Source organism: Lolium perenne, unplaced genomic scaffold (genome assembly GCF_019359855.2).
Source record: "Lolium perenne isolate Kyuss_39 unplaced genomic scaffold, Kyuss_2.0 unplaced45, whole genome shotgun sequence".
Classification (NCBI taxonomy): domain Eukaryota; kingdom Viridiplantae; phylum Streptophyta; class Magnoliopsida; order Poales; family Poaceae; genus Lolium; species Lolium perenne.
In genome coordinates, this window is record NW_027249003.1 from 389,265 (window position 1) to 398,253 (window position 8,989).

The window sequence follows — 8,989 nt, forward strand, 5'->3', positions numbered from 1 at the left end:
CAAAGAGATTTTCAATGCTTTCTAAACGGCCTCAATCGGAGCTTGTTCTTATTCATGTTGTTACTCTTAACTACTTCCCTCTTCTAGATGATGCCTATAATCAATTTCGTCACCGTATCTTCTCTAATGTGACACCAACACCCTATCGTAGACATCCGTATCAGGGGCGTCTAGGACCTGGATAGCATCGGGATGAAATAGCCCATGCAAAACCGAACAGTAAAAACAAAAAAAACTTGTGTTTTTTGCATACTTGTTTGTTACTTTGGGTTAGTCGTTTTGGGGGTCGAGAGTTTCAACACGTGTTGTTACTCTTAACTACTTCCCTCTTCTAGATGATGCTTATAATCAATTTTGTCACCGTATCTTCTCTAATGTGACACCAACACCCTATCGTAGACATCCGTATCTGGGGCGTCTAGGATCTGGATAGCATCGGGATGAAATAACCCATGCAAAACCGAACAGTAAAAACAAAAAAAACTTGTGTTTTTTGCATACTTGTTTGTTACTTTGGGTTAGTCATTTTGGGGGTCGAGAGTTTCAACACGTGTGAGGGCATGTGTGCGTACACTAAAATTTATATAGATCGTGAGAAAGTGAAGTAATTTCATCTTAGATCCGAAAGAGATTTTCAATGCTTTCTAAACGGCCTCAATCGGAGCTTGTTCTTATTCATGTTGTTACTCTTAACTACTTCCCTCTTCTAGATGATGCCTATAATCAATTTCGTCACCGTATCTTCTCTAATGTGACACCAACACCCTATCGTAGACATCCGTATCAGGGGCGTCTAGGACCTGGATAGCATCGGGATGAAATAACCCATGCAAAACCGAACAGTAAAAACAAAAAAAAATCTTGTGTTTTTTGCATACTTGTTTGTTACTTTGGGTTAGTCATTTTTGGGGTCGAGAGTTTCAACACGTGTGAGGGGATGTGTGCGTACACTAAAATTTATATAGATCGTGAGAAAGTGAAGTAATTTCATCTTAGATCCCAAAGAGATTTTCAATGCTTTCTAAACGGCCTCAATCGGAGCTTGTTCTTATTCATGTTGTTACTCTTAACTACTTCCCTCTTCTAGATGATGCCTATAATCAATTTCGTCACCATATCTTCTCTAATGTGACACCAACACCCTATCGTAGACATCCGTATCTGGGGCGTCTAGGACCTGGATAGCATCGGGATGAAATAACCCATGCAAAACCGAACAGTAAAAACAAAAAAAAACTTGTTTTTTTTGCATACTTGTTTGTTACTTTGGGTTAGTCGTTTTGGGGGTCAAGAGTTTCAACACGTGTGAGGCGATGTGTGCGTACATTAAAATTTATATAGATCGTGAGAAAGTGAAGTAATTTCATCTTAGATCCCAAAGAGATTTTCAATGCTTTCTAAACGGCCTCAATCGGAGCTTGTTCTTATTCATGTTGTTACTCTTAACTACTTCCCTCTTCTAGATGATGCCTATAATTAATTTCGTCATCGTATCTTCTCTAATGTGACACCAACACCCTATCGTAGACATCCGTATCTGGGGCGTCTAGGACCTGGATAGCATCGGGATGAAATAGCCCATGCAAAACCGAACAGTAAAAACAAAAAAACTTGTTTTTTTGCATACTTGTTTGTTACTTTGGGTTAGTCATTTTGGGGGTCGAGAGTTTCAACACGTGTGAGGGGATGTGTGCGTACACTAAAATTTATATAGATCGTGAGAAAGTGAAGTAATTTCATCTTAGATCCCAAAGAGATTTTCAATGCTTTCTAAACGGCCTCAATCGGAGCTTGTTCTTATTCATGTTGTTACTCTTAACTACTTCCCTCTTCTAGATGATGCCTATAATCAATTTCGTCACCGTATCTTCTCTAATGTGACACCAACACCCTATCGTAGACATCCGTATCTGGGGCGTCTAGGACCTGGATAGCATCGGGATGAAATAACCCATGCAAAACCGAACAGTAAAAACAAAAAAAAACTTGTGTTTTTTGCATACTTGTTTGTTACTTTGGGTTAGTCGTTTTGGGGGTCGAGAGTTTCAACACATGTGAGGGGATGTGTGCGTACATTAAAATTTATATAGATCGTGAGAAAGTGAAGTAATTTCATCTTAGATCCCAAAGAGATTTTCAATGCTTTCTAAACGGCCTCAATCGGAGCTTGTTCTTATTCATGTTTTTACTCTTAACTACTTCCCTCTTCTAGATGATGCCTATAATCAATTTCTTCATCATAACTTCTCTAATGTGACACCAACACCCTATCGTAGACATCCGTATCTGGGGCGTCTAGGACCTGGATAGCATCGGGATGAAATAGCCCATGCAAAACCGAACAGTAAAAACAAAAAAAACTTGTGTTTTTGGCATACTTGTTTGTTACTTTGGGTTAGTCGTTTTGGGGGTCGAGAGTTTCAACACGTGTGAGGGGATGTGTGCGTACATTAAAATTTATATAGATCGTGAGAAAGTGAAGTAATTTCATCTTAGATCCCAAAGAGATTTTCAATGCTTTCTAAACGGCCTCAATCGGAGCTTGTTCTTATTCATGTTGTTACTCTTAACTACTTCCCTCTTCTAGATGATGCCTATAATCAATTTCGTCACCGTATCTTCTCTAATGTGACACCAACACCCTATCGTAGACATCCGTATCAGGGGCGTCTAGGACCTGGATAGCATCGGGATGAAATAGCCCATGCAAAACCGAACAGTAAAAACAAAAAAGTTTTTGCATACTTGTTTGTTACTTTGGGTTAGTCGTTTTGGGGGTCGAGAGTTTCAACACGTGTGAGGGGATGTGTGCGTACACTAAAATTTATATAGATCGTGAGAAAGTGAAGTAATTTCATCTTAGATCCCAAAGAGATTTTCAATGCTTTCTAAACGGCCTCAATCGGAGCTTGTTCTTATTCATGTTGTTACTCTTAACTACTTCCCTCTTCTAGATGATGCCTATAATCAATTTCGTCACCGTATCTTCTCTAGTGTGACACCAACACCCTATCGTAGACATCCGTATCAGGGGCGTCTAGGACCTGGATAGCATCGGGATGAAATAGCCCATGCAAAACCGAACAGTAAAAACAAAAAAAACTTGTGTTTTTTGCATACTGATGTCTACGTTCCCCCTCCTTTCCTGTAGACAGTGTTGGGCCTCCAAGAGCAGAGGTTTGTAGAACAGCAGCAAGTTTTCCCTTAAGTGGATCACCCAAGGTTTATCGAACTCAGGGAGGAAGAGGTCAAAGATATCCCTCTCATGCAACCCTGCAACCACAAAGCAAGAAGTCTTTTGTGTCCCCAACACACCTAATAGGTGCACTAGTTCGGCGAAGAGATAGTGAAATACAGGTGGTATGAATATATATGAGCAGTGGCAACGGTGCCAGAAAATAGCTTGCTGGCGTGTAGTTGATGGTGGTAGTATTGCAGCAGTAGTAACGCAGTAAAACAGTAAACAAGCAGCGGTGATGGCAGTATTTAGGAGCAAGGCCTAGGGATTACACTTTCACTAGTGGACACTCTCAACATTGATCACATAACAGAATAGATAAATGCATACTCTACACTTTTGTTGGATGATGAACACATTGCGTAGGATTACACGAACCCTCAATGCCGGAGTTAACAAGCTCCACAATAATGCTCATGTTTAAGTAACCTTTAGTGTAAGATAGATCAACGCTACTAAACCAAGTACTAGCATAGCATGCACACTGTCACCTTCATGCATATGTAGGAGGAATAGATCACATCAATATTATCATAGCAATAGTTAACTCCATAATCTACAAGAGATCATGATCATAGCATAAACCAAGTACTAACACGGTGCACACACTGTCACCTTTACACACGTGCAGGAGGAATAGAACTACTTTAATAACACATCACTAGAGTAGCACATAGATAAATTGTGATACAAAACTCATATGAATCTCAATCATGTAAAGCAGCTCATGAGATCATTGTATTGAAGTACATAGGAGAGATTAACCACATAGCTACCGGTACAGCCCCGAGCCTCGATGGAGAACTACTCCCTCCTCATGGGAGCAGCAGCGGTGATGAAGATGGCGGTGGAGATGGCAGCGGTGTCGATGGAGAAGCCTTCCGGGGGCACTTCCCCGTCCCGGCAGGGTGCCGGAACAGAGAGTTCTGTCCCCCGAATTGGAGTTTCGCGATGGCGGCGGCGCCCCTGGAGTCTTTCTGGAGTTTCGTCAATCGGTATAGGGTTTTCTGATCCAGGGGCTTTTTATAGGCGGAGAGGCGGCGCAGGAAGGTCGAAGGGGGGCCCACACCCTAGGGGGGCGCGCCCCCCCCCTAGGCCGCGCCGGGGTGTGGTGTGGTGGCCCTGCCACCCTTCTCTGGCGGTTCTCGTGTGTTCTGGATGCTTCCGAGTAAAATAGGAACCTGGGCGTTGATTTCGTCCGATTCCGAGAATATTTCGTTACTAGGATTTCTGAAACCAAAAACAGCAGAAAACAGGAACTGGCACTTCGGCATCTTGTTAATAGGTTAGTTCCAGAAAATGCACGAATATGACATAAAGTGTGCATAAAACATGTAGATAACATCAATAATGTGGCATGGAACATAAGAAATTATCGATACGTCGGAGACGTATCAGCATCCCCAAGCTTAGTTCTGCTCGTCCCGAGCAGGTAAAACGATAACACAGATAATTTCTGGAGTGACATGCCATCATAATCTTGATCATACTATTTGTAAAGCATATGTAGTGAATGCAGCGATCAAAACAATGTATATGACATGAGTAAACAAGTGAATCATAAAGCAAAGACTTTTCATGAATAGCACTTCAAGACAAGCATCAATAAGTCTTGCATAAGAGTTAACTCATAAAGCAATAATTCAAAGTAAAGGTATTGAAGCAACACAAAGGAAGATTAAGTTTCAGCGGTTGCTTTCAACTTATAACATGTATATCTCATGGATATTGTCAACATAGAGTAATATAATAAGTGCAATAAGCAAATATGTAAGAATCAATGCACAGTTCACACAAGTGTTTGCTTCTGGAGGTGGAGAGAAATAGGTGAACTGACTCAACATTGAAAGTAAAAGAATGGTCCTCCATAGAGGAAAAAGCATCGATTGCTATATTTGTGCTAGAGCTTTGATTTTGAAAACATGAAACAATTTTGTCAACGGTAGTAATAAAGCATATGCATCATGTAAATTATATCTTATAAGTTGCAAGCCTCATGCATAGTGTACTAATAGTGCCCGCACCTTGTCCTAATTAGCTTGGACTACCTGGATTATCACCGCAATACATATGCTTTAACCAAGTATCACAAAGGGGTACCTCTATGCCGCCTGTACAAAGGTCTAAGGAGAAAGCTCGCATTGGATTTCTCGCTATTGATTATTCTCAACTTAGACATCCATACCGGGACAACATAGACAACAGATAATGGACTCCTCTTTTAATGCTTTAAGCATTCAACAACAATTAATTCTTTTCTCATTAGAGATTTGAGGATGTTTGTCCAAAACTGAAACTTCCACCATGGATCATGGCTTTAGTTAGCGGCCCAATGTTCTTCTCTCACAATATGCATGCTCAAACCATTCAACTCAGTGTAGATCGCCCTTACTTCAGACAAGACGAACATGCATAGCAACTCACATGAAATTCAACAATGAAAAGTTGATGGCGTCCCCAGTAAACATGGTTATCGCACAGCAAGCAACTTAATAAGAGATAAAGTGCATAATTACATATTCAATACCACAATAGTTTTTAAGCTATTTGTCCCATGAGCTATATATTGCAAAGGTGAATGATGGAATTTTAAAGGTAGCACTCAAGCAATTTACTTTGGAATGGCTGGAAAATACCATGTCGCATAGGTAGGTATGGTGGACACAAATGGCATAGTGGTTGGCTCAAGTATTTTGGATGCATGAGAAGTATTCCCTCTCGATACAAGGTTTAGGCTAGCAAGGCTTATTTGAAACAAACACAAGGATGAACCGGTGCAGCAAAACTCACATAAAAGACATATTGAAAACATTATAAGACTCTACACCGTCTTCCTTGTTGTTCAAACTCAATACTAGAAATTATCTAGACCTTAGAGAAACCAAATATGCAAACCAAATTTTAGCATGCTCTATGTATTTCTTCATTAATGGGTGCAAAGTATATGATGCAAGAGCTTAATCATGAGCACAACAATTGCCAAGTATCACATTACCCAAAACATTTATAGCAATTACTACATGTATCATTTTCAAATTCCAACCATATAACAATTTAACGAAGGAGAAACTTCGCCATGAATACTATGAGTAGAAACCAAGGACATACTTGTCCATATGCTACAGCGGAGCGTGTCTCTCTCCCATAAAGTGAATGCTAGGATCCATTTTATTCAAACAAAACAAAAACAAAAACAAACCGACGCTCCAAGAAAAGCACATAAGATGTGATGGAATAAAAATATAGTTTCAGGGGAGGAACCTGATAATGTTGTCGATGAAGAAGGGGATGCCTTGGGCATCCCCAAGCTTAGATGCTTGAGTCTTCTTGAAATATGCAGGGATGAACCACCGGGGCATCCCCAAGCTTAAACTCTTCACTCTTCTTGATCATGGTATATCATCCTCCTCTCTTGACCCTTGAAAACTTCCTCCACACCAAACTCGAAACAACTCATTAGAGGGTTAGTGCACAATAAAAATTAACATGTTCAGAGGTGACACAATCATTCTTAACACTTCTGGACATTGCATAATGCTACTGGACATTAGTGGATCAAAGAAATTCATCCATCATAGCAAAAGAGGCAATGCGAAATAAAAGGCAGAATCTGTCAAAACAGAACAGTTCGTATTGACGAATTTTAAAATGGCACCAGACTTGCTCAAATGAAAATGCCCAAATTGAATGAAAGTTGCGTACATATCTGAGGATCATGCACGTAAATTGGCTTAATTTTCTGAGCTACCTACAGGGAGGTGGACCCAGATTCGTGACAGCAAAGAAATCTGGAACTGCGCAGTAATCCAAATCTAGTACTTACTTTACTATCAAAGACTTAACTTGGCACAACAAAACACAAAACTAAGATAAGGAGAGGTTGCTACAGTAGTAAACAACTTCCAAGACACAAATATAAAACAAAGTACTGTAGCAAAATAACACATGGGTTATCTCCCAAGAAGTTCTTTCTTTATAGCCATTAAGATGGGCTCAGCAGTTTTAATGATGCACTCGCAAGAAATTGTATTTGAAGCAAAAGAGAGCATCAAGAGGCAAATTTGAAACACATTTAAGTCTAACATGCTTCCTATGAAAAGGAATCTTGTAAATAAGCAAGTTCAAGAAGAGCAAAGTAACAAGCATAGGAAGATAAAACAAGTATAGCTTCAAAAATTTCAGCACATAGAGAGGCATTTTAGTAACATGAAAATTTCTACAACCATATTTTCCTCTCTCATAATAACTTTCAGTAGCAACATTAGCAAACTCAACAATATAACTATCACATAAAGCATTCTTATCATGAGTCTCATGCATAAAATTATTACTACTCCCAACATAAGCATAGTTATTCTTATTAATTGTAGTAGGAGCAAATTCAACAAAGTAGCTATCATTATTATTCTCATCAAGTGTAGGAGGCATAGTATTATCATCATAAAAATTACTCTCCATAGTAGGCGGCACTAAAAGACCAATATCATTATAATCATCATAAATAGGAGGCAAAGTATCATCAAAGTAAATTTTCTCCTCAATGCTTGGGGGACTAAAAATATCATGCAAACCAGCTTCCCCAAGCTTAGAACTTTCTATATCATTATCAACAATGGTGTTCAAAGCGTTCATACTAATATTACTACCAGCATGCAAATAAGATTTCATAGGTTTTTTAATTTTCACATCAAACAATCCATGTTTTAAATCAGGAAATAGAACAAGAAGCTCATTGTTGTCCATTATGCCAAACTAGTGTAAACAAGAAACAAAAAGATGCAATTGCAGGATCTAAAGGAAATAGCTTCGAGCACAAACACAATGGCGCCAGAAAAGTACTTTACCTGGAACCGAAGTATGAGTGCCTTTTACCTTTCCTCCCCGGCAACGGCGCCAGAAAAGTGCTTGATGTCTACGTTCCCCCTCCTTTCCTGTAGACAGTGTTGGGCCTCCAAGAGCAGAGGTTTGTAGAACAGCAGCAAGTTTTCCCTTAAGTGGATCACCCAAGGTTTATCGAACTCAGGGAGGAAGAGGTCAAAGATATCCCTCTCATGCAACCCTGCAACCACAAAGCAAGAAGTCTTTTGTGTCCCCAACACACCTAATAGGTGCACTAGTTCGGCGAAGAGATAGTGAAATACAGGTGGTATGAATATATATGAGCAGTGGCAACGGTGCCAGAAAATAGCTTGCTGGCGTGTAGTTGATGGTGGTAGTATTGCAGCAGTAGTAACGCAGTAAAACAGTAAACAAGCAGCGGTGATGGCAGTATTTAGGAGCAAGGCCTAGGGATTACACTTTCACTAGTGGACACTCTCAACATTGATCACATAACAGAATAGATAAATGCATACTCTACACTTTTGTTGGATGATGAACACATTGCGTAGGATTACACGAACCCTCAATGCCGGAGTTAACAAGCTCCACAATAATGCTCATGTTTAAGTAACCTTTAGTGTAAGATAGATCAACGCTACTAAACCAAGTACTAGCATAGCATGCACACTGTCACCTTCATGCATATGTAGGAGGAATAGATCACATCAATATTATCATAGCAATAGTTAACTCCATAATCTACAAGAGATCATGATCATAGCATAAACCAAGTACTAACACGGTGCACACACTGTCACCTTTACACACGTGCAGGAGGAATAGAACTACTTTAATAACACATCACTAGAGTAGCACATAGATAAATTGTGATACAAAACTCATATGAATCTCAATCATGTAAAGCAGCTC